At 36.8% G+C, this 27383-nt stretch overlaps 1 protein-coding gene across 3 annotated transcripts in view; it reads left to right on the forward strand.

Moving 5' to 3' along the window:
* The window catches only part of Cdh18 (cadherin 18), an 867298-nt gene that overhangs the window by 204448 nt on the left and 635467 nt on the right, over window positions 1–27383 (forward strand). The window contains exon 1 of one of the 3 annotated variants that reach the window (XM_029470126.1): window positions 4808–4873. The exons of the other annotated variants lie outside the window; for them this stretch is intronic. The gene's annotated coding sequence lies outside the window, so the exon portion shown is untranslated. Of the gene's footprint in view, window positions 1–4807; window positions 4874–27383 lie in introns of those variants that run through there. 3 annotated transcript variants of the gene reach the window in all.

The raw sequence follows: 27383 nt of genomic DNA on the forward strand, positions 1-27383 counted from the left end.
TTTCTTCAGAGACTTGAAGTTCTTATCATACAGATCTTTCACTTCCTTAGTTAGAGTCACACCAAGGTATTTTATATTATTTGTGACTATTGTGAAGAGTGTTGTTTTGGAGCTAAGACAAAAGGATGGACTATCCAGAGACTACCCCACCCGGGGATCTATCCCATAATCAGTCCCCAAATGTAGACACTATTGTATATGCTAGCAAGATTTTGGTGAAGGGACCCTTGTATAGCTGTCTTGAGTGAGGCTATGCCAGTGCCTGGCAAATACAGAAGTGGATGCTCAAAGTCATCTATAAGATGGAACACAGGACCCCCAGTGGAGAAGCTAGAGAAAGCACCCAAGGACCTGAAGTGGTCTGCAACCCTATAGGTGGAACAACAATATGAACTAACCAGTACCCCCAGAGCTTGTGTCTCTAGCTGCATATGTAGCAGAAGATGGCCTAGTCGGCCATCAATGGGAAGAGAAGCCCCTTGGTATTACAAACTTTATATGCCCCAGTACCGGGGGAACGCCAGGGCAAAGAAGCGTGGTGGGTGCGTAGGGGAGCAGGGCAGGGGGAGGGCATAGGGAACTTTCGGGATAGCATTTGAAATTTGAAATGTATAAAAAGAAAATATCTGATTAAAAAAAGCCACATACTATAGGAAGTATGTGATAGACAAAACTTCACTTTAAAGAACATGCACACAGACAAAAATGCAGTTATTTGTACTATTATATATTTCTATCTGAGATTTCCTTTTATTGTCAGCCCTCTGATGAATCTGTAAGCTGCACTATTTCTGATTTTGGCTCCCTTCTTGGATATATTTATTATTATTACAATGTCTTCATTTCTGGGTACTGTTTAAAACAGAGTAATTTTATACTTCACAAATTAAGAATCTGAGACATTAAGACATGAAGAATTTGGCTGTGTTGTACATATGTTAGTGTCCTGAACATGACAGGAAACTATAAAGATGAACTACTGTTTTCTGTAAAGGAAACCAGGCAGATGAGAGATTATGGGTAGCAATGTGAGTAAAGTACAATGATGCCTTGCATAAAAGTACAATTCTTTTGTTTGGCGTGATAAATAGATCAAAAAATATGTGTTAGGTTTATAATTTCCCAATTCTGAAATTATATTTATATATTCCAAAATTCTCATGGGTAGAATAATATTCTTTTTTAAAAGAACTGATAATTAGATTATTAAAACACGAATAACTACTTTAATACACTTTTTGAGGAGTTCTTTCTACTGAATTTTATCAATTCTTTTGCAACTTTAACTCTGTTGTTTGGCCTGTGAAGTATTTTTGTTTGATTGTTTGTTTGTTTGTTTGTTTGTTTTGCTGGCAGGGTGAGTGGATTCCCATACCATAATCAGTACAGAATTATGCTGAGGATTCTGGTCAGATACTGCCTAATTCCCTTGTGACTTGCTCACTCCTTTAGCTGAACACCAGGGTGGTGCCATAGGGATGTGAGTACACACATGACTTCTATGTGCTTACTAGCGAATTGTACACAGCTCCCTGTGCTTAATTCTCAAGTTCACTCACCCATCAAGCCTTCCCATCCCACCCTCGTGCCTTTTCCCCCTGTGAGGATGACATTGACTCTATAAACCTAATATAAATGTAAAGGTGAATCTATACAGTTCATGGCTGTTATTCTACTCCTGCTGCAACATCCTTAAATATGAACAATTTTAAATAGATTTAAAGTCTATGTTCTTCTGTGATCTCGTTTGATTTCAATAAAAATAGATTTAATGAGTTAGGGATTTTAGGCTTATTTCAAATGTGTGAACATGAGGGCCAGAGACATAACATTTATTTTAATGAGTTGCTGTCATTAAGAAGAATCACTGTTGCTACAACCTAGTACAACTGCCTGTCAGGTCCATAGCCTCTCAGAACAAGGGCTTGCATACTGTATGTCATTGTATCTGCAACTAATATAGATTTTTTAATTCCTGTTTTGGCTAGATTTCTTACTAATTAAGTGTGTTTTGGCAATAGCTTAACATATCCTAATTAAGTAAAATTCATTAGTCCAAAATTACTATTGTTTTAAGTAAAGAAGAAATGTTCATTAAATTTAAGTGAGTTAGTATACACTGCGTAGTACTTGAACAGCTATACATCAAATCCTATACTGATGTGGAATATAGTTGCAGTTCAAAATGGAGTCTACAAAAAATAAGTTAGTGAGAGAAAGAAGTGTTTCTTCACTGGGGGCTTTTATCCTGCACCATTCATTAGATAAAAATTAGTGAAAACCCAAAAGGATTTGCAAGCATCATCAAAAGATTAAAGAATTCTGCTATATGCCTAGAAATAATGTCAAGATTTTTAAAAATGTGACTAAATCAAAATGAACAATAAATTAGCATAGAATTTAATTTAAGAGCCCCAATGTCCAATATATTTCAAAAATGTCCATTATATTTCAAACACTGGACCACCAAACAGACAGCATACACCAGCTGATATGAGACCTACAACACAATACAGTAGAGGACTTCCAGGTTTGTGTTCATTCACAGATTATGCACCTAACCCTCAAGAGGCTGGAGGCCCCAGGGAGTTTAGAGGTCAGGGAGGGTGGGGGTTGGGAGCATCCACGTGGAGAGTTAGTGGAGTGGGGAACAGGTGTGGGATGTGGAGCAGTCTGAGGGTGGATGTGGAAGGGCAGGGAATGGAATATGGAATGTAGAAAATGAATTACAAATAAAATTAAATTTAAAAAGAATTTAATTTAGGAAAAACAAAATTTATATTTAGAAATGTGATTTATTTTTCTTTAGTATGTCTCAAAAGAAGCTATTCCCATTAACCCTCCATCCTTGCCTGTTGAATACCTTCCAACATTATTCACAAGTAAGGATCTTGCTCATTGCCCAGCCATAAGGGTCTTCTTACTTTGATCCTTGGCCATTTGATCATGTATATATACTTTAGTTACTGTAGTAAGTTATGTGCTCAAGGAGAGAAAGTGGAAGAAATGAAATAAATTGTACATATTTTAAATTCACTGAAATGAATATACACATTTGTCTTTTCAGTAAAAATCAGTATGCAATGCATATGCATTTCTGTGTTGTGTATGTGTGTATGGTGCAACATGAATATAATATACACTATACAGAGATCTCTCTAAATTTAATTGCTAAAGCAAATAACCTTTTAAAAATAGGCAACATATGTAAATAAACATTTATCAACAGAATAGATGGAAATTTCTGACTGGTATATTAAATGGTGGTAATAATTACTAATCTGTCTAGGAACTAAAGCCAAATCCACTAGGAGAACCCATTTGGCACTAGCAAGAATAACTGCAAAGAGGATGGATGAAGATAGCAAATGAAAGGAGCCCTGTGGCACTGGTGTGGATGGATAATTAGTGAAGCTATTAAGGAAAATAGTATACTAGCTCCTTCAAAATTTGAGAATATGTATATCATAAGATCCAGCAATTTTATTCTATTAGATACATTCCATTGAAGTGAAATTACAAAGCATATGAAAGTGGACAACTAATGATCTTTGCATTAATATTCACAACAGTCAAGAAATAGAAATATTATACACATCTGTCCAGGATGAAGGAATAAAGAAAATCTGATATGCATACAGAACCAACTCTGACATATTCCTGAAAAATCAATGAAATTTCCAGATAACATGGATTGATATAGAGACAAAAATGCTTTGTGATATGTGTCAGACACTAAATAGCAGATGTTCCGGGCTTTCATATGTGAAATTTAAAAAAATGAATCTACAAAAGCTAAATCTAGAATTGTTATTACTAGTAATTTGAGAAAGAAATGGAGACAAAGAGGCTAAAGAAGGTTGACTACTGAGTCTCAAGTTGAATGTAGATACAAGCATGAAGATTTAGTGTGCTAGTGAGCAACATCATGAAACTCATAGGAAACTCTGCTATATTTTTTAAGGATAGAATAAAAGATTCTGAATGTATTTTCCATAATAAGTGAAAGGACTTACAACTGTTTGTGAAGATAAAATGTTTGACTTGATACAAATTGAGAACACATGGAAACACATCGCAAAAGATACACCTTGTTAATATAAGTAACTCTGTGTTCTATGTATCCTTTATGAAAACTTTAAAGCATGAAAACAACTTCAGCTTACTATAAAAACAAATGGTTTTCTTAAAGAGTTATTCCTTTTGTTCACGTACGTTCTTCCTGCTATCAAGGTGTCATGATTTACCTTCTTAGATCCCATGAAATTAGCAGTGAGTGATGATAGATGTAGCCTGACCTACAAATTCTCTGATCAACAGAAGTTAAAAGAAACAGAATGTTCAATTCGCATGTATGTTCTTTCGCTAGTCCTATTTGTCATGCCACAGAAGAGAAGAAAATATTCGTACTTAGTGGTGGAGTTTGATCACAAATCAAGGTGCTTTCCTAGGTTTTCAGCTGGCTCACTTAACTCCGAGAGACCTACTCAAATCCTCATGAATGATTTCTGTTACAGTCAAATATTTCAGTTGTCTGAGAGGAAGTGGTTCAGAGAGAGCCTGACTGCGGATGGCAACTCTATTCCTTTTATATTGCAAAGTATATTCCTTCAGTAAAAGAATCAATGCCTTTGCTTTCTATGTAGGTTGCATGTCATCTTATCCACGATGACAGAAAAAAAAAAAGAGAGGATCCCAGAATATCTGCAGTAAATTCTGCTGAATGCTAACAGCGGGCTCTGATGCATTTCGTTTCTGACCTTGTGCAATGCTTTCTTGCTTATGCAACGCTTTGTATATCAAACATAAAAACTGCCGCGAAAGCTTTGGCTGCTTGCATATGGATATATTTCAGAAAACAAATGTTGTTCAGGTCAGTTACATCAGAGCCATTTTTCTTCCTTTTATTCTGTGGCATGAGACTGCATGATATATTTTATTGCATTTTAATGACATACAGAGAAGTCACACAGTGATTTGTTTCATGTGAATGCTTGTTGGTCTACAACGGTAAGGAAATTTTTATCTAACTCTCAAACCATCTGATATTTCCAAAGGATTTATAGATTATGGAATATTATTTATTACTTTAATCAACTCTTCACAATTCAGTGTGTGTGTGTGTGTGTGTGTGTGTGTGTGTATGTGTGTGTGTGTGTGCGCGTACGCATGTGTATGTGTATTTGTGTGTTTGTGTGTGCTTGCCTGTCTATCTTGTTTGCTATACTGTGTGAGTTGAAAATAGAATGAAAAAAAGCTATAATTCTAAAGCTACAAGTTTTCCTGTATACATACTATTTTTGCATTTATATAATTCTTAGTCAGAAAAATGTAGGAACCAAAATGATGCAGGCAATGTTTAGGTTTAAATCTTACTATAAAACCAATAGCAATAAAAGTCTGGGCTTGATGTATATGACAAATGGCATCCTTATGTCTTTAAATATATTCTCAGAATTTATCTAACTTTTAAATTACATGACTTATGATCATGATTTATATAATCTATTAAATCAGTTATTGATTATTTCTGACCTGGGTATGGCAAATGATGCCTATTTGCTTTATTTTCAAGAATTATTCTGTAACAGGGTTAGTAAATTTTATAACAATACAAGCTTAGACCTCTAATTTACTTCTTTATTTCAAGTAGTATTGATCAGCCTGGGCACACAAACAGAATTCATATACAAAGAGCTAAAGCAAGTTTTCAAAAGAGAAAAATGAGCTGAATAGAAATGAAATTCATGTCCGCATATACTATAATGATATTTTTTGATCATTTAGTTCTGAGAAAAGCACAACCAATTTGCATGGAGTAATACATGTACTAAAATCACTAATTTCTTATATTGCAGAAACTATAAACGATTAAAAATGAGCAGGAACTTGTGCTGTGATACAGGGTTTTTTTTGTATATATTTTTTTAAATTTCATTCAATCACTGTTTTCAATGCCCGGCTTTTAAAACTCTTCTCAGGGAATGTACAATCCCCTCTAAAGTGCTTTAGTGAGGTGGATCACAAACTCACCAGGGATAAAGATGGTAAATAAAGAATTCCTGCTCCAGCAGTCTGCTGAGTCACTCTCTTCCTTAGCTCTTAAGGCAGTTAAGAGTCTTTGGAAGAGCATCCCATTGATCAGAACAATTATGTTAGCATAGGGCTCTTTAGGCAAAGAAAACCTTCCGCCATGACTTGGGACATTTTCTGTTCATTTAGTCACAGAAAATATAGCCAATCAGTAAAGGTTATATTTTATGTATCAGTTATTTCAATTTTAATTACAAATGATTCTTTAGCTAAAATACGTACTATAACAATTCTATAGAACACTATTTTTGTGCTTTTTATCACAAGTAAACACTTCTTATTTGTGAAAATTTTAAAAGTGTCATTAGCCAGTAGAGCAGGCTGAACCACTAAAGGCCAAACTTCATAAAAATAAATAAATAAATAAGGGAATGGGGTTTATAATGCTGCTACTATAAATAGTAGCTAATGTAAATATTATAAACTAGCTAACAGTAATTAATTGCATTGAGCTAAGTTCTGAGAGGTTATGCTCCTATAATACAGTAGTTACTTAGTTTTATTCTTTTAATTTAAAAGTGTGTTCATTAAATATAGAACATCCTGATAACACACATTTATATCTTCTATAATACATCTTCCAGACTTTTCCACACCACTATCCCTTAAAATTTCCCTTTTCATATCTGTGAGTTTATCAAGGATATGCATGTAATTGTGGTTTTAGAAATACTGTTTGGAGCCCGGGAGACTCATTAGTGTGCATGTAACAAAACACAGGGACTTTCTTCATCTACAATCTATCAATAGTTTCCAGTTTAATATTGAAAGTGAGTGCACTATGAACTCTCTTCCCCAGCACCTGACTCTTTGCTGACAAGCCCAGTGTATTCCAGCCACAGTACAAAGAACTGCAGAAATGATGAGTTCTTTATTGCAATGTTGGTGTTCTGCCTAGGGCAGTTTCCCAGTTCATCTTCCTAAAGGGACCAGTATTCACCACAAGATACCCCAAAACCAAATTCTCAGCACAGAAGTGATTTATTTGCCCGAGGAGGATAAACGACAGTGCATATGAGACAAAGCTAGGAGATAGAGAAGGAGGGCGAAGGTGAAAGCAATAAGGAAGAGGAATAAGGGAAATTTGGCCCAGAAAGACAAGAGACTGCCTCTGAATAGAGAGGAGGCAAACTTAGCCCATAGGCCATACATAAAGGTCAAGCTTAATATCTACTACATATGTCTTGGGATGCCTATGTCTAGCCCATGAATATTCTTTGGTTTGAGTTTGAGAATCTGAGAGTCAAGAGTGCATGTTAGTTAACTCTGTTGGTCTTCCTGTGGGGGCACCTATCTTTTTCCATGCCCATAATTCTTCCATAAGAGTTCCCCAACTCCATCCACTGTTAGGCTGTAGGTGTCTCTATCTGCTTGACTCGGTTGTTGGGTAGAGCCTCTTAGAGCCAACATCATTCTGTATGCAAGCTTAACAGAGTATCAATAATAGAGTCAGAATTTAGTGCTTGTCCATCAGCTAGATCTCAAGTTGGGCCACTTTTTGGCTGGGTCTCAGTCTCTGTTCCACCCCCATGCTTGCATTTCCTGTAGACAGGATAAATTTGGGATCGAAAGTTTGTGGGTGGGTTGGTGTATCTATAGCTCCACAGAGGGTTGTGCCTGGCTACAGGATGTAGCCTCTTCAGTTTCCATACCCCTAGAGTCACCTCCATTGATTCTTACGTGCCGCCCTTACCCCAGATGTCTGTCCCTTCTTGGAGATAGCTCCCTACCTCCTCACTCCCACCAGCTGTAGAATCCCAACATTTTCCTGGCCATCTAGCTATGTCTACTGCATTCCCCACACCTGATCCTGAATACCCACATCCCCCTCCCTACCCTCTCTCCCTTCCCAGATCCCTCCCTCCAGTTTTGTCTTGTGAATATTTTACTCCACCATCTATGTGAGATTCAAGCATTTTACCTTGTGCCTCCCTTCTTAGCTCCTTTGGGTGTGTGGAATATACCTCTATTTTGGGCTAATAAATCCTCTATTTTATGGCTAATACCAACTAGTAAGTGAGGACATTCCAGGCCTGTCCTTTTAGAACTGGGTTACCTCACTCAGGATGATATTGTCAAGTTCCATCCACTTTCCTGAAAACGTCATGATGTGTTCATATTTAATAGCTGAATAGTAGTCCATTGAATAGAGGTACCATATTTTCTTTATCCATTCTTAAGTTGAGGAGCATCTAGATTATTTCCAGTTACTGGCTATTATAAATAAAGGTGCCATAACTATAGATGAACAAGTGTCTCTTTTGGGTGTTAGAGCACCTTTTGGGTATATGCCCAAGAGTGGCAAACCTGGGTCTTCAGGTAGAACTATTCCCAGTTTTCTAAGAAACTGACAAGTTAATTTCTGAAGTGGTTATAAAATTTGCACTCCCATCTCCAATGAACATGTGTAACCCTTGCTCTACATTCTTACTAGCATCTTCTATCTCTTAAGTTTTTGATCTTACCCATTCTGCTAGGTAATTACTGAATCTCAGAGTTGTTTTGATTTTCATTTCCCTGATAACGTAGGGCAATGAACATTTCTTTCATTGCTTCTTGGCCATTCTATATTCCTCTGTCTAGAATTCTCTGTTTAGCTCTGTATACATTTTCAATTGGATTATTTAGGTTGGTGGTGTCTAATTCTTGAGATTTTTTGTGAATTTTGAATATTTGCTGTTTGTCAGATGTAGGGTTGGTGAACATCCTTTCCTAATCTGTAGGCTTCTATTTTGTCATGTTGACAGTGTCCTTTGCTTTATAGAAGCTTTTCATTTTTCTGAGATCACATTTATAAATTGTTTATCTGAAAGACTGGGCCATTGGTGTTCTGCTTAGGAACTTCTCTCCTGTACCAATTTTCAAGTGCATGTACCACTTTCTCTTCTATGAGATTTAGAATATCTTGTTTATATGAAGATCTTTGAATCACTTGGACATGAGTTTTCATTCTTCTACATTTAGATAGACATCCAATTAGAACAGCACCATTGGTTGAAGATGCTTTCTTATTCCATTGCGTGGTTTTGCCTTCTTTGTAAAAAAAATTAAGTGTCCATAAGTATGTCAGTTTATTTCTGGGTCTTTGATTAGATACCCTTTATCAACATGTCTATTTCTGTACCAATATCATGAGGTTTTTACCACTAATTCTCTATAGTACATCTTGAGGTCAGGGATGGTGATTCCTTCTGAAGTTCTTTTATTGTTCAAGATTGTTTTGGCTACCATGGATGGTGTATTTTTCCATATATATTTAGAGTTGCTCTTTCTACACATATAAAAATGTATTTGAATTTTGATGGTGATTGCATTGATCTGTAGATTTGTTTTGGTAAGATGGCCATCTTCATTATGTTTATCATAACTATACATGAGCATGGATGATATTTCTACTTTCTGATATCTTCTTAGGTTTCTTTCTTCATAGATGTAAAGTTTTTGTCATACAAATCTTTCAATTGCTTGACTAGAGTTACACCAAGGTATTTTGTATTGTTTGAAGCTATTGTAAATGGTGCTGTTTCCTTAATTTATCATTTGAATAAAAAGGGCTCCTGTTTTCTTTGAGTTAATTTTTTCTTTGGCTACATTCCTTTGTCAGCTACAGGAGATCTCTGGTAGAATTTTGGGGGTCACTTATGTACACTATCATATCACTGACAAATAGTGATAATTTGTATCACCAGAATGATAGAAGCTGTTATTTTCCATTCATTTTTGTTAGCCTGTGTCTATTTATTGAGGAATGTAGAGATATTAATGGCCAGTGGTGTTATTTTCTGTTATTTTGACATTGTTGTTGTTTGGTTGCTGTTAGTGGTGGTGGAGGTGGTAGTGGTGTGTGTGTGTGTGTGTGTGTGTGTGTGCTTTCTTAGTTTTTGGTAAAATTACTTATGTCCTGTGTTTTCTTGCATGTAGTTATCCTGCTTGGGTTGGAGTATTCCTTTTATAAGGCTCAATTTGTGGATTAATATAGTTTGAATTTGGATTTGTCTTGGAATATCTTCATTTTCTCCATCTGTGTTAAATTTATGCTAGGTATAGTAGTCCTGGTTGGCACAGGAAGAATTTTAGATTTTGCAAGATATCTGTCCAGGACTTTCTAGCTTTTAGTATCTCTGTTGTAAAGCTGGGTGTAATTCTGTTAGGCCTGCCTTTATATGTCACCATGTCCTTTTTCTTTTTCCATTTTTAATATTCTTTGTTTTGTAAATTTTTTTTGATTATTGTGTGGCAGGAGGTTGTTTGTTTGTTTGTTTGTTATTTGGGTTTTTTTTCTGGTCCAGCATAATTGTTGTTCTGTAAGCTTTTTATAGCTTTACAGACATCTCTTTCTTCAGGTTGTAAAGTTTTCTTCTGTGATTTTGTTGAAAATATTTTCTGTGACTTTGAGCTGAGACTCTTCACCTTCATCTATTCCAAATATCTTAGGTTAGGTCTTTTCATGGTATCAGAGATTTCCTGTACACTTTTTCAGATATTTTTTAGATGTAACATTATATTTGACTGATGTATCAATTTCTTTTATTATGTTGTCTATGCCGGGGATTTTCCTCTTCCATCTGCTGTACTGTGTTGGTGATGCTTGCAGCTGTTGTTCCTGATCTCTTCCCTAGCTTTCCCAGGTCCAGGATTTCCTCAGTTTGTTTTTCTTCATTTCTTCTATTTCTACTTTCAGGTCTTGTACACTGTTATTTATTTCCTTCATCTGTTTAATTGTGTTTTCCTGTATGTCTTTAAGGGATTTGTTTGTTTTCTCTTTGGAGGAGAAACCAGGAAGTTGTATAGCATTTTGAAATGTAAATAAAATAACCAATAAAAATTTTAAAAAACATTAAAAAATATGGTTACATATCTTTAACTGTATTTTCCTTTATTTCTTTGAGGTATTCATTAATTTAGTCTTTAAAGGCCTCTATCATTTTTATAAAATTGGATATAATGGCATTTTCTTTTGTTTTGGTTGTGTTAGGATATCCAGGGCTTTTTGTAGTGGGTAGCTGAGCTCTGAAGTTGTCATAAAGCCCTGGCTTTTGTTGATGGTGTACTTTCTAGGGCCTTTAGCTATATTGATGTTTTTCATCTCTCAATGTTCTTGTTGCAGTAGCTATTGGTAGGGTGATGAAACTCAATCTTCCTGGTATGGCAGACCTGATGGATATCTTTGAACTGTATGGTTCTAGACCTGCAGGTCTGTATGGTTCTGTACTTGCAGATCTGTATGTTTTAGGGGCCACAATCAGATGAATGTGGGCAGAGATGGAGCAGGAGAATGGAAGTTCTCCTGGGCTAGCAGGCTGCTCAAGGTACCTTGGCTTGGCCCAGAGAGCAAGTAAGATACGTTGAAGAACGGAACCTTGCTTGTATAGTTCAGGAGTCAAAGGTCTGATGAAAGTGGGAAAAATGGTGGTAAGAGAATGGAAGTTCCCCCTGATATAGCAGGCGGCTCAAAGCAGCTTGCCTTGACAAAGAGTGCTCAGGAAGCAGGGAAGATGGGTGGAGGAACAGAAACTTAACTCTACTGTTAAGTATCTGTAAATATAATGAATGGGGCGGGGTTGGCTGGAGAATGGAGGTCTCCTTGTATGGTTCAGGATCTGCAGTTCTGATTAAGGTAGGAGGAGAGGTGGCAAGTACTTTTATCAAACATTAACATATGACTGATAGTATACTGTACAAGTAAATTTTATTTCCCTGATGTAATAGTCACCTCAGAGGGCTGACTTCTGAATAAATTCTTTCTGAACTCTTGCTGGCTGCTTCAGTTCAGGTATTCAGGCTCAATCTTCTCTCTAATCTGATGTCTCAATCTGGCTTCTCTCAGCATCTCTGCTGAATTGTTCTTCTTGGGCTCAAACTAACTGTAGTAATTTGTTCTCATCTTTTACGCACTTCTTATTCTCCGGCTTAGCTGCCTCTGTTGACCTGCACTGAACTGCATGGACTATCAATTCCATGGCACTGCACTCACTGCAGACTCCCAACTGATGGACTTTCTCTCCGAGATGTTCTCTTAAATAGCTTCTCTTTCGTGTGTTCTTCTTGTGAGAGATTGTGCATATCATATTTATGACACACCTTGTCAAATTTTTTTCTGATTCATGATCTTGTCTGCTTTTCAATTAAGCATCACATTCAAACATGGCTACTTCCTTTTCCAAACCGACCTTGTAGAGAAAGTTTAATCCAGAAACATAGCTACTCTGCTGGGATACAGGCACACATTCAGTACACCTTTAATTCTATACAATGTAGGTAATCTTGGGTTAATATTCCTCTACAGTGTTTGCATCATCCAAGTAATGATGGAGTGCCATTATTACTTTAGCCAGGTATGGAAACCCTCAAACAGTGTTAAATTTTCTAAGACTTTCCAAACAGCATCACCAACTGGGAACTAAATATTCAAATGCCCAGGACTATGAGTGACATCTCATTCAACATACTGCTCCAATAGTTATTTTTCTTTTTTATCTATGAGAAGTTTTAAGCAAAACATAAATTAAGCAATTATGTATATTACAACCTTATGCTTTACATGAGAATTGATTGCATTATGACTGTATACATATCCTAAATACACTGGTTTGATGATCAAGTTGAATGATGATTCCTATAATTGCTGAGAAGTTCCTATAACAATTATCTGATAACTGGAATCAGAAAATAGTGTAGTTTAATGTTAATTCAAGAGGAAAGGCCTTGCTAAATTTCAAAGGTCATGGAAAGATATTAGAAATTGGAACTTATTTGGTAAAGAGGGTGGTATTTTGAGGGAAAAAATACAAATCTTTGCTTTCGTCTTTGATAGAGCTGAGATAGCTCACAAGTGAACTAGGCATAAGAAATGTTAATATTTCTAATTTCAATGTGTAAAATAAATTCCTATGAAATATCATGATACATGTTTATTTCCTGGTAGAAAAATCTATGTGATAAAATTATATTATAATCTTGTTGACTTCTAACAGATGTAGCACAAGGAAAATAATGAATACTTCAGAAAGAGCTTTGAGTATGTATTATATGATTTCAATCGCAAACTACATTATGTACTTGAACATGATGACTTCTGCAAGATTGTGTTGAAACCTACATTTAAAAAATGTTTCTGATCTTGTCTTCCGGGTCCCTGTGAGATCAGTCTGCACAGATCAGCTTGCAGACTGCAGAGGGTGAGCAGGCTGATGGCAGAAGGTACACAGCTTCTGGGACAGACACATGTTTCAGGCTTCAGACATCTGGGCACCTTCCCCTCCAGAGGAGATGTGACCAACTGGGAGGGCTCTGACCACCAGAGAAGGTGAAGGAGCAATCTTGGGTCTTGGGTCCCTCTGAGACCAGTCTGTGCAGGTGAGCATGCAGATAGCAGAGGTAACTCATCTTCTGGGACAGGCCCTGTATGGGGCCTTCATCTTCAGCCAGGAGGCAGATCTGAATGCCAGACCTCTGTGCACCTTCCCTGCAAGAAAAGAGCTTGCCTGCAGAGAGTACTCTGACCACTGAATCTCAGGAGAGAGCTGGGCTCCCAGGGCTGCTGACAGAGGCTACCAGAATCACAGGAGGAACAGGTTCCAGCCAGAAACAACTATAAAAACTAACACCAGAGATTACCAGATGGCAAAAGGCAAATGTAAGAATCTTACCAACAGAAACCAAGACCTCTCACCATCATCAGAACTCAGCATTCACACCTCAGCCAGTCATGGATACCCCAACACACCCGAAAAGCAAGATTCAGATTCAAAATCTTATCTCATGACTCTGGTAGAGGACCTTAAGAAGGTCATTAATAACTCACTTAAAGAAGTACAGGAGAACACTGCTAAACAGGTATAAGTCCTTAAAGAATCACAGGAAAGTAGAGCTAAACAGGTAGAAGTCATTAAAGAGGAAACACAAAAATTCCTTAAAGAATTACAGGAAAACACAACCAAACAGGTGATGGAATTGAACAAAATCATCTAAGACCTAAAAAAGGGAAGTAGACACAATAAAGAAAACCCAAAGTGAGACAGCTCTGGAGATAGACACCCTAGGAAAGAAATCAGGAAACATAGATGAGAGCATCAGCAACAGAATACAAGAGATGGAAGAGAGAATCTCAGGTGCAGAAGATTCCATAGAAAACATGGACAAAACAATCAAAGAAAATGGAAAATGCAAAAAGATTCTAACTCAAAAAATCCAGGAAATCCAGGACACAATGAGAAGACCAAGCCTACGGATAATAGAAGAAGATGAGAATGAAGATTTTCAACTAAAAAGGACCAGCAATTATCTTCAACAAAATTATAGAAGAAAACTTCCCATACCTAAAGAAAGAGATGCCCATGAACATACAAGAAGCCTACAGAACTCCAAATAGACTGGACCAGAAAAGAAATTCCTCCCAACACATAATACTCACAACAACAAATGCACTGAACAAAGATAGAATATTAAATAAGTAAGGGAAAAAAGGTCAAGTAACATATAAAGGCAGGCCTATTAGAATTACATCAGATTTCTCACCAGAGTCTATGAAAACCAGAAGATCCTGGACAGATGTTATACAGACCCTAAGAGAACACAAATGCAAGTCCAGGTTACTATACCCAGCAAAACTCTCAATTACCATAGATGGAGAAACCAAAGTATTCCATGGCAAAACCAAATTCACACAATATCTTTCCATTAATCCAGCCCTTCAAAGGATAATAATGGGAAAACACCAACACTAGGACATAAACTACACCCTAGAAAATGCAAGAAAGTAATCCTTCAACGAACCTAAAAGAAGACAGCCGCAAGAACAGAATCTCAACTTTAGCAACAAAAATAACAGGAAGCAACAATTACTTTTCTTTAATTTCTCTTAACATCAATGGACTCAATTCCCCAATAAAAAGACAGATTAATAGACAGGCTACACAAACAGGACTCAAAGTTTTGCTGCTTAGAGGAAACCCACCTCAGGGAAAAAGACAGACACACTTCCTCATAGCGAAAGGCTGGAAAACAATTTTCCAAGCAAAATGCTCCAAAGAAACAAGCTGCAGTAGCCATTCTAATATCAAATAAAATTGACTTTCAACCCAGAGTTATCAAAGAAGACAAGGAGGGGCACTTCATACTCATCAAATGTAAAAGCTACCAAGATGAACTCTCAATTCTGAATATCTATGCTCCAAATGCAAGAGCAGCCACATTCATTAAAGAAACTTTAGTAAAGCTCAAAGAACACATTGCACCTCACACAATAATAGTGGGAGACTTCAACACCCAACTCTCACCAATGGACAAATCCTGGAAATAGAAACTAAACAGAGATACATGGACACTAAAAGAAGTTATGAAACAAATGGATTTAATAAATATCTACAGAACATTTTATCCTAAAACAAAAGGATATACCTTTTTCTCAGCACCACATGGTACCTCCTCCAAAATTGATCATACAATTGATCACAAAACAGGCCTCAACAGATACAAAAATATTGAAATTTTCCCATGTATCGTATCAGATCACCATGGACTAAGACTGACCTTCAATAACAGCATAAATAATAGAAAGCTATCATTCATGTGGAAACTGAACAACACTCTATTCAGTGATACCTTGGTTAAGGAAGAAATAAAGAAATTAAAAGCCGGGCGTGGTGGCGCACGCCTTTAATCCCAGCANTCGGGAGGCAGAGGCAGGCGGGTTTCTGAGTTCGAGGCCAGCCTGGTCTACAAAGTGAGTTCCAGGACAGCCAGGGCTACACAGAGAAACCCTGTCTCGAAAAACCAAAAAAAAAAAAAAAAAAAAAAAAAGAAATTAAAAACTTTTTAGAGTTTAATGAAAATTAAGCCACAACATACTCAAACTTGTGGTGCTAAGAGGAAAACTTATAACCCTGACTTCCTCCAAAAAGAAACTAGAGAGAGCATACACTAGCAGCCTAACAACACACCTAGAAGCTCTAGAACAAAAGGAAGCAAATTCAGCCAAGAGGAGTAGACAGCAGGAAATAATCAAACTCAGGTCTGAAATCAACCAAGTAGAAACAGGAAGAACTATTCAAAGAATGAACCAAACCCGGAGCTGGTTCTTTGAGAAAATCAACAAGATAGATAAACCCTTAGCCAGACTCACTGGAGGGCACAGGGACAGTATCCTAATTAACAAAATCAGAAATGAAAAAGGAGACATAACAATAGATCCTGAGGACATATCAAATATATCAGATCCTACTACAATAGGTTATACTAAACAAAACTGGAAAACCTGGATGAAATGAACAACTTCCTAGACAGATACTAGGTAACAAAGGTAATTCAGGATCAGATTAATGATCTAAACAGTCCCCTTTCCCCTAAAGAAATAGAAGCAGTCATCAATAGTCTCCCAAACAAACAAACAAACAAACAAACAAAAAATCCCAAGACCAGAAAGGTTTAGTGCAGAGTTCTATCAGACCTTCAAAGAAGATCTACTCCAATGTCTTCACAAACTATTCCACAAAATAGAAACAGAAGATACTCTACCCAACTCATTCTATGAAGCCACAATTACTNTGATACCTAAACCACAAAAAGATCCAACAAAGAAAGAGAACTTCAGACCAATTTCCCTTATGAATATCGATGCAAAAATACTAAAAAAAAAATCCTCGCAAACCGAATCCAAAAATACATCAAAACGATCATCCATCATGACCAAGTTTGTTTCATCCCAGTGATGCAAAGGTGGTATAATATATGAAAATCCATCAACGAAATTCCTTATATAAACAAACTGAAAGACAAAATCCACAGGATCATCTCGTTAGGTGCTGAGAAAGCATTTAACAAAACCCAACACCCATTCATGATAAAAGTCTTAGAAAGTTCAGGATTTCAAGGCCCATACCTAAACATAATAAAAGCAATCTACAGCAAACCAGTAGCCAATATAAAACTAAATGGAGAGAAACTCAAATCAATTGCAATAAAATCAGGGATTGGACAGGGCTACCCACTATCTCCCTACCTATTCAATATAGTACTTGATGTCCTAGCCAGAGCAATTCAACAACAAAAGGAGATCAAGGGGATACAAATTGGAAAGGAAAAAGTCAAAATATCACTATTTGCAGATGGTATTATAGTATATATAAGTGACCCTAAAAATTCCACCAGAGAACTCCTAAACCGATAAATAGCTTTGGTGCAGTAGCTGGATATAAAATTAACTCAAATAAGTCAATGGCCTTTCTTTATACAAGGGATAAACAGGCTGAGAAAGAAATTAGGGAAATAACACCCTTCATAATAGTCACAAATAATATAAAGTACCTTGGTGTAACTCTAACTAAGGAAGTGAAAGATCTGTATGATAAATACCTCAAGTCTCTAAAGAAAGAAACTGAAGAAGTTCTCAGAAGATGTATAGATCTCCCATGTACATGGATTGGCAGGATTAATACAGTAAAAATGGCTATCCTGCTGAAAGCAATCTACAGATTCAANGCAATCCCCATCAAAATTCCAGCTCATTTCTTCAGAGTTAGAAAGGGCAATTTGCAAATTCATCTGGAATAATAAAGAACCTAGGATAGCAAAACTCTTCTCAAGGATAAAAGAACCTCTGGTGGAATCACCATGCCTGACCTAAAGCTGTTCTACAGAGCAATTGTGATACAAACTGCATGGTACTCCTACAGCAACAGGCAGGTAGATCAATGGAATAGAATTGAAGACTCAGAAATGAATCCACACACCTATGGTCACTTGATCTTTGACATGGGAGCTAAAACCATCAAGTGGAAAAAGACAGCATTTTCACCAAATGGTGCTGGCACAACTGGTCATTATCATGGAGAAGAATGCAAATTGATCGATTCTTGTATCCTTGTACAAAGCTCAAGTCTAAGTGGATCAAAGAACTCCACATAAAACTAGAGACACTGAAATTTAATGAAGAAAATTGGGGAAAAGTCTCAAAGATATGGGCACAGGGGAAAAATTCCTCAATGGAACAGCAATGGCTTGTGCTGTAAGATCAAGAATTGAAAAATGGGACCTCATAAAATTGCAAAGCTTCTGTAAGGCAAAAGACACTGCCAATAAGACTAAAAGGCCACCAACAGATTGAGAAAGGATTTTTGCCAACCCTAGATCTGATAGGGAACTAATATTCATTATATACAAAGAGCTCAAGAAGCTGGACTTCAGAAATTCAAATAACCCCATTAAAAATTGGGGTACAAAGCTAAACAAAGAATTCTCAGCTGATGAATACCAAAGGGCCGAGAAGCACCTGAAAAAATGCTCAACATCCTTAATCATCAGGGAACTGCAAATCAAAACAACCTTAAGATTCCACCTCACTCCAATCAGATTGACTAAGATCAAAAATTCAAGTGACAGCAGATGCTGGCAAGGATGTAGAGAAAGAGGAACACTCCTACATTGTTGGTGGGATTGCAAGCTTGTACAACCACTCTTGGAATCAGTCTGGCAGTTCCTCAGAAAATTGGACATAGTACTACCAGAAGATCAAGCAATACCTCTCCTGGGCATATACCCAGAAGATGTTCCAACTGGTAATAAGGACACATGCTCTACTATGTTCATAGCAGCCTTATTTATAGTAGCCAGAAGCTGGAGAGAACCCAGATGCCCCTCAATAGAGGAAAGGATACAGAAAATGTGTTACATTTACACAATGGAGAACTACTCAGCTGTTAAAAACAATGAATTTATGAAATTCTTGGGCAAATGGATGTATCTGGAGGATATCATCCTTAGTGAGGTAACCCAATCACAAAAGAATCACTTGATATGCACACACTGATAAGTGCATATTAGCCCAAAAACTTAGAATACCCAAGATACCATTTGCAAAACACAAGAAAATCAAGAAGAAGGAAGACCAAAATGTGGATACTTCATTCCTCCTTAGAATAGGGAACAAAGCAAAGTTTGGAGCTAAGACGAAAGGATGGACCATCCAGAGACTATCCCACCTGGGGATCCATCCCTTAATCATCCACCAAACCCAGACATTATTGCATATGCCAGTAAGATTTTGCTGAAAGGACCCTGATATACCTGTCTCTTGTGAGGCTATGCCGGGGCCTGGCAAATACAGAAGTGGATGCTCACAGTCATCTATAGGATGGAACACAGGGCCCCCAATGGAGGAGCTAGAGAAAATACCCAAGGAGCTGAAGGGGTCTGCAAACCTATAGGTGGAACAACAATATAATCTAACCAGTACCTGCCAGAGCTCGTGTCTCTAGCTGCATATGTAGCAGAAGATGGCCCAATCGGCCATCATTTGGAAGAGAGGCCCCTTGGTCTTGCAAACTTAATATGCCCCGTACAGGGGAATGCCAGGGCCAAGGAGTGCTATTGGGTTTTTAGGGGAACTTTTGGTATAGCATTTGAAAAATAAATGAAGACAATATCAAATAAAAAAAAAGAAAAAAATGTTTCTGTTTAAAACCTACTAATGCTATTAATTTGTAACCTGGCTTTTGAGAAAAGTCAGTTATACTAGTAATTTAATGTTCAAGAAGCTACATCCCTCAGAGTTGTCTTGGGGTAGAGGGCAACAAAGTGAGAAGCAGTAATTATTATATAATGTTCTAGGACTCTTACTTCCTGCCATTTTTCAGACAGTCAGAGTACAAATAGCATTAAATAATCAATACTCATTGAATTTCAAAGCATTGTTATATAAAGTATAGGAACATTCATTCAATGAGTATTATCAAAAGCAAAAACAAAAATAATATTAGGGTGTTTTTGTAAGTACCCAAAGTTCATTTGAGATTTTGTAATTATTAAAATCTCTACTTTTCCTTTCTGGCATATAAATAGCAGTTATTAACTGTTCATTTTAATTTTAGTTGTTTTGAACTACATGAAGTGCATTATAAATTGTGCATAGTAATGCTGTTTATTGAAAATATCTAATATATGCCCATCCTTGAAACATTTAACTCAGTTGTAAAAAGTGAGCATTCTGTATATTCACTCATTAATTAATGGAATTTTGATGGCTTATTTTATCTAGTGCTTGGAAATTAAAAAAATTTAATTCAAGATGTTCACAAGGCATTGTAATAAAAGGAAAGGTGTTTTTTTCAGGGAAACACCCTACCCAGCTAAGCTTCAATCTTTAAAATCATAAACTAGTTAAGGGATTTTTTGCTTCTAGACAGGAACAAGCAGAAGCCAGTACAGATGGGTCAAGGAGAACAAAGTCTGTCACAAATTGATGGCCAAACATGGCACTGTTGTCCACATGGTGATGGCATTAAAGCTATACAGTATGTAAATAAAGGGATTCTCGAATCACCCTCCACCATCTCAGAGATCTCACAAGGCAAAGCTTCTTCCAGTTTAGTGTCTGGGTGGAAAGCCTGAGAGGCGATTACACGAAACTGTGAAAGTGAAGCCTGAGTTGTATGGAGAAGTCTAGATACTGGAAATGCCAAAACTATAGAATATCTGCCAAAGAGAGCTGCACAAAATAATTGTACCAGTTAGAAACTGATCTTCATATTGCAGGCAGAGTAGTTACATAGCCAGAAGCATCTAAACCCTTCGACACTAGACATAGAACTATAGGATTTGGGGTTCACCTGCTGGGTTTCTGTCTTTCTTTGGTCCAGTATCTCCTCAGGATATCCTCCATTACCATTTTGGAATGGTACTGAGTATTTTATAAGATTGTCTGTTGGAACTATGGATTTTTTATTTTAGATTTTACAGGTACAAAACATATCCCTCTGAGTCTCAGAAGAGACTGCATTTTAAATAGTGTTGACACTGTAAAAGATGATGGGGACTTTTGAAGTAAGACTAAAATGTATTTTGCATCATGATGTGCCCTACAGCATATAGAGCCATGGATTTGGATGTGGGATTTTGAGTGAGAATGTCCTCCAGTGACTCTGACATTTGAATACTTGCTCCCCGGTTGGTGGCACTATTTGTTCTAGGCTTAGATGTGAATTTGATGGAGGAACTATTTCCCAGGGGGTGGACTGTGAACTTTTAAAACAACTCACAATTACCTGTTTGCTCTCTGCTCCCTGCTTTTGCATCAGGATGTGTGTTCTCAGCCATCATAGGATAACTGTTATGCTTATTGCTATGATTCTCTGCTGGGATGGTAATAGACTCTGATCCCTGTTGAGCTACAAGTCCAACAACATCTCCTTTCTTTAAGTTGTTTTTGTCATGGTATTTTGTCACAATAGAAAAGTAACTGCAATAGTCTCCATCTGCTACAAACTCAAGCTTCTTTTATGAGGAATCAGAGCCACACTTATCTGGGAGTAATCGTGATAAGTATAAAGTACCCAGATAACAAAATTGACTATTATGGCTCTTCATAAAGGTCTGAGTTTAGTTCGCAGAACTCACAGCTAGTGACTCTCAGGGTAACCTGAAGCTGCCTCTCACCTCTAAGGGTATGTGGGCTCATGTGCACAGTTTCCCATACAGACACACATACCTAAACATAAGAAAAATACAAAAATAGACCTTAAAAAGAGATGGTTAGTCACTAAACGGTCTAATAATAATAAATGTACTATACTTTTGTGTGTGTGTGTGTGTGTGTGTGTGTGTGTGTGTGTGTGTAACAATAGTGATTAAGTGAAAAGAAGTCACAGATTTGCCAAGGAGCAAAGAGGTCATTCAGGGGATTGGAAGGAGGTGATAGGGTCAAAATTATGTAAATATAATTTCACATTTATTATATATGTATATATATATTTTTTTCCAAATATTGGACCTTATAAAAGTTTGAGAACATGGCCATAATAAATTCTCTTCTAAGATCCCATGTCTCACCAGCCATGGGTAGCTGCTTAGTTTTATAGTGCCCATAAATGCACTCTTATTGAGTGGACACTATATCCCATGAGACTGCTGTTCATTGTTGGAAAGATATGTGTCACCTTTGGGGATTCCACCTTTAAGGATATCTTGCTACGTTTCTCATTATTGTATCTCATAGGTATCTTAGTTAGAATTTCTATTTCTGGAACAAATTGCCATAACCATAAAGCCTGTTGCAGAAAAACAAAGGACTTATTTAAGATCATGATCATTAAGGAAGTCAGAATGGAAACTCAAACAGAGAAGGAATGTGGATGAAGAATTATGTAAAACTGTGGGAGGTATCAAAAGGCAAAGAGAATACTCTATATTAGTTTGGAAGTCCCTTAGACACCTCTGACCAAAATCGCAAACATAGATTTTTCATGCATTGTACGAGAGAATCTCATTGGTGAGAGTATAGCTTTTATGGGGAGCATTTTCATCTGTAGCGAGTGGTATAATTTCATTTGAACTCTCTCTGTCCTCTCTGAATATGTATGTGAATGTGTATGTGTATGTGTATATGTGTATGTATGTATTCATATGTATGTACTTAAGAACATCTCACAGAGCTGTTTTGTTGAAGATCATTAGAGAGGCCTATAGACCTAAAAGAGCCATAATACTAAGATCCTCTTGGAGAAGGCCTTCCCTTCCCTACCCTCCTGTGTGCCTCATTCACTCCCAAGCTGACAGGGATCCTGCAAAACTCCACCTGTTCCTGTTAGCTTCATCCTTCCTGAACAGATTGCAGCAGCATCTGGACACTATGAGAGGGCATAAATAGACGACTCAGAATCACACCTGAGCCCCAAAATGCATACTGTGTATGCTAGTTCACACACACACACACACACACACACACACACACGAAATATATACATATATATATACACATGTTTGTGTGTGTATATATATATATATGAATCTATACAAATACATATATGAATTTTATTTTCTGCATTTAAGTTACTTCTCTCAATATAATCTCTTCTATTTCTACACACTTTTCTGCACATTTCAATTTTTAACATATTTTTATTAGATATTTTCTTCATTTACATTTCAAATGCTATCCCAAAAGTCCGCTATACCCTCTCCCCACCCTGCTCCCCAATCCACCCACTCCAGCTTCCTGGCCCTGGCATTTTCCTGTACTGGGGCATATGATTTTCACAAGTCCAAGGGCCTCTTCTCCCTTTGAAGGCCGACTAGGCCATCCTACATATACAACCAGAGACACAGTTCTGAGGGGTACTGGTTAGTTCATATTGTTGATCCTCCTATAGAGTTGCTGACCCTTTTAGCTCCTTGGGTATTTCCTGTAGCTCCCTCTTTAGGGAGCTTGTGTTCCAATCTTATTTATGATAGCCAGAAGCTGGAGAGAACCCAGATGTCCCTCAGCAGAGGAATGGATACAGAAAATGTGGTACATTTACAAAATGGAGTACTACTTAGCAATTAAAAACAATGAATCCATGAAATTCTTAGGCAAATGTATGGATCTGGAGGATATCATCCTGAGTGAGGTAACCCAATCACAAAAGAACACACATGATATGCACTCACTGACAAGCAGTTAGCCTAGAAACTTAGAATATCCAAGATACAATTTGCAAAATGCATGAAACTCAAGAAGAATGAAGATCAAAGTGTGGATACTTTGTTCCTTCTTAGAATGGGGAACAAAATACCCATGGAAGGAGTTTACAGAGACAAAGTTCGGAGCTGAGAAGGAAGGAAGGACCATGCAGAGCAAATTTCAATTTTTAAACTGCTGAATAATATTCCACAATGTATATGCATCACTATCCCGAGCTTTTGTTCTCGCCGGCAGAAACACACTCAGGACAACCAGAATCTTCTGCGGCAAAGCTTTATTGCTTACTTCTCAGGAAGACCCTGACCCCAGAAAATGGAGTTGCTTATATAGCCCGCAGCCTGACGTTTCAGCACCTGATGTGGCGTGACAGCTCCTGATTTGTTGCTCGGCCATCACCCCATTACTACGCCTGAGAATGGGCAGTGACTAGGAGTGAGTTCACTCTCGCACCTGCATACAAGGCTTGTTTACTAGTTAGGCACAGCGGAGGCCAGTGCCATCTTATGATGGCGGTTGCTCGCAGCACCGCAAGGCTCTCCACAGTTATTGCTCGTGGCACGGCTCTCCACACATCACATTTTCATCATTTATTCATATCTAACTATGTATTTACCTATCTACGTCACTATGTAACTATATATAGATATGTATATATCTACAGATTTATGTGTATGACTTAATAAGTTTAGGTACACAGGTGCTATATTTACTTGTAGACTTTTAAAACATCCTTGGTTTAGGTATACTTCTATACTTCTCCACTCGTTCTGCTATGTCTACTGTGTTCTCAGTTAATAGCCATAGTTTTCATATTCCAGCCCTCACTGACTATGTATCCTAAGATTTCCATTTCCTCCCCACCCCAATTTCCATTTCCTTTTTCCTTGTTTCTGTGATTATTCCACGTTATCTTCTCAATCTGAAGATTTGAGATTATGAGCCATAAATTCGACACAACATGAAGCATGCATGTGTCTTTCTGGGTTTCGGGTCCTTCCCTCAATATAATCCCTTCTACTTCCATTTATTAACCTGCAAATTTCATTTTCTATGGAGCCAAATAATGTTCTACAATGCATATGTATCATTTTCATTATACATTCATTTGTTGAAAGTTATTTAGGTTGTTTCCATGTCTTAGCTAGTGTTATTAGAGTGGTAATGGACGGAGCTGTGCACATATCTGTGCAGTGTGATGTGGACTTTAAGCACATGTGGAACAGTGGTGCAGCTGGGTCATTTGACAGATGTCGTTTTAGCTTTTTGAGAGTTATCTACATAGATTTCCCAAGTGGCCACACTAGTTTACACTCCCACTAACAGTAAATAAGTTTTCTTTTTTCTCTCACACATCTTCTGTAGCATATGTTGTCGATTGTGCTAGCCTTTACTAGAATGGCAGACTATGATATTTTAAGTTATTGTAATTTGCATCCCCATTTTTCAGTATCTTAAACACATTTTAACGTGTTTATTTTATGTAAACTGAATCTTAATCTTCTATCAAATGTGTATGAACCTCTCCTATTCTGGGCTTCATCCTCAGCCAATTGACTCTTTTCTGCTGGGTAGAAGCTATTCAATAAAGTCTTGACTGTCAATCTTGGCCTTAATTTTTGGAGAAATGAAAAGGTCTTTTCTGTATCAATACCTTGTAGAATTTTGCATTTTTCTAATGGTTTCAGCATCTAAGATTATACAGTGGTTTCTTTGATATATTTGACATTAATCCTTGTCAGGGTGTTAGATTCAGATATAATTCCATATGGATGTTGTATTTCCCAGCAACATTTGTTGAAGACATTGCCTGTTTTGCAGTACATGATTTTGGCATCTTATTTTCCTCTAATAGCCTGAAAAGGTAAGGTGAAGTCACTAATAGCATACAGTGACATATAAATGTCACTGATTTGAGAATACTTTTATACAAATATGTTACATGATTATGAACATAATACATTTCATTTTTTATGTAAATAGACAATCATGATATTTTCCATTGGAAGTTACTTTATTTTTCTGGCAACATAGTTTCCATTGAATGGCCAGTGGAAAATGTAATGATTGTGCAAAAGTAAATAAAGAACTCTAGTGAAATAAGCTCATAATTTCATTCCAGCCATTGTATGAGACTTAAAGTGAAACAGATTTTAGATTGAAAGTGACCTATGTGACTATCACCAACACAGTTCTCTTTTAATGGCATAAAATGTGTCCAAATGAAAATTCATTATTTTAATTACTTCATTTTTTTTCACTGAGAAGTGAGTGACATTCTACAAACTATTTTGGAACTGAGCAGATCTGAACTCAACTGAACTCAACTGAATTCCCTTGAGTTCCCTCACTCTTCTTTAAATTGCTTCTCTTTCCTGTCTGTTCTCATGAGACTTGAACGTATCCTATCTCTGACTTATTCTGCCAAATCTTTCTCTGATTTGTCACTTTGCCCCTCCAATAGATGTCACTGTTTGGGATTAAAGGTATGCATTCCAGCCGAAATGATCAAACGTGTATAGGAAGGCTGTGTCTGCATTTCAGCCCGATAATAACCTTGAACGTGATTCCTTGCCAAAGAAGTCATGTTGCTGGATTAAAAGTTCTGTACAACTTGAAAATCAAACATGCTTCAAGTATATATATATATATATATATATATATATTCAATTTTGTTTTCTACGACAGAAATTATTTAGTCTATCTAAAATGGTGAACCTATTATATGACATATGTACCATTATACAAGCAATATTTTTACATTTCATCACCTTTTAATGAAAATATTCATGTTATTTATTATATATTTGTATTTTTCCTTTTGGTAGGGTGAGACATTATCAAGATAATAATGCTTACTGCACCACCAGATAAATCAATTCATAGGTTTCCTCTCTGCACATCATACAGTCATTTGCTTTTTCTAGAAATGGCCATCAGGAATGCTGGCAGAGCATAGGAGCTATGCATACATTTCCCAGTTATGCTTACAGAATTTGAATATGCCTAAGCAGGCACAGAACTTGGGTTCTATTATACTTTATTTTATTTTTCTTTTTATCTTCTACTATTTTCCTTACTGATAAATTTCTAAAATTTGAAAGTTATGTTTAGCATTAATTGGCTAATATACCCTGTACAGCTAGTATTTTAAATTCATTATTTTTCATAACACTTCCAATTGCATATGTTAATGATATTCTCTGTGATATTTTTCTTATACGCACAAGTTGTAAAATGGAGAAATTAAAAGCAGTATCTTTTTTTCCCCTCCATCTTTATTTTGTGCTCAACACTGCTGACAGAGTCAAGATGTACTTCCATTGTTAAAACAGTTTGTCATCATCATCTCCTGACAGAAACATGTGTCTCCAGGATTAAAGAACTGTACCCTAGAAGTTCTGCATGAAAGAAATTTCATATGCAGCACTGTCAATGCTTTAGGCTTTATGCATTTATATTGTATGTGGATAAACAACATAAAATTTGAACTAAAATAATTACAGTATGTAGCCTCCCACCTCTCTTCCACCATTGTGAACATATATGGATGAGCATTATCCTGGTTATTGCTCTGTGAGCCTTTTATGCCAGGTCTACTAAATCACTGTCATTTAAAAACATAATTAGCAATCTCATTAGCTAATGAAGATAATGACCATTACAATTCTGTCCCAATTTATGGTTTCTCCTTTATCACAATGTAACAACAATGTTTTCAGAGGGTAATAGCAATGTTATCTTACAAATGACCCTTACAATAATGAGAGATCCTCACCTTGTATCAAGGACCACTGATTATTTATTCATTGCATTCTTCATTATAACATGAGGTGGA

The sequence above is a fragment of the Mus caroli genome, chromosome 15 (assembly GCF_900094665.2).
Source record: "Mus caroli chromosome 15, CAROLI_EIJ_v1.1, whole genome shotgun sequence".
NCBI lineage: Eukaryota > Metazoa > Chordata > Mammalia > Rodentia > Muridae > Mus > Mus caroli.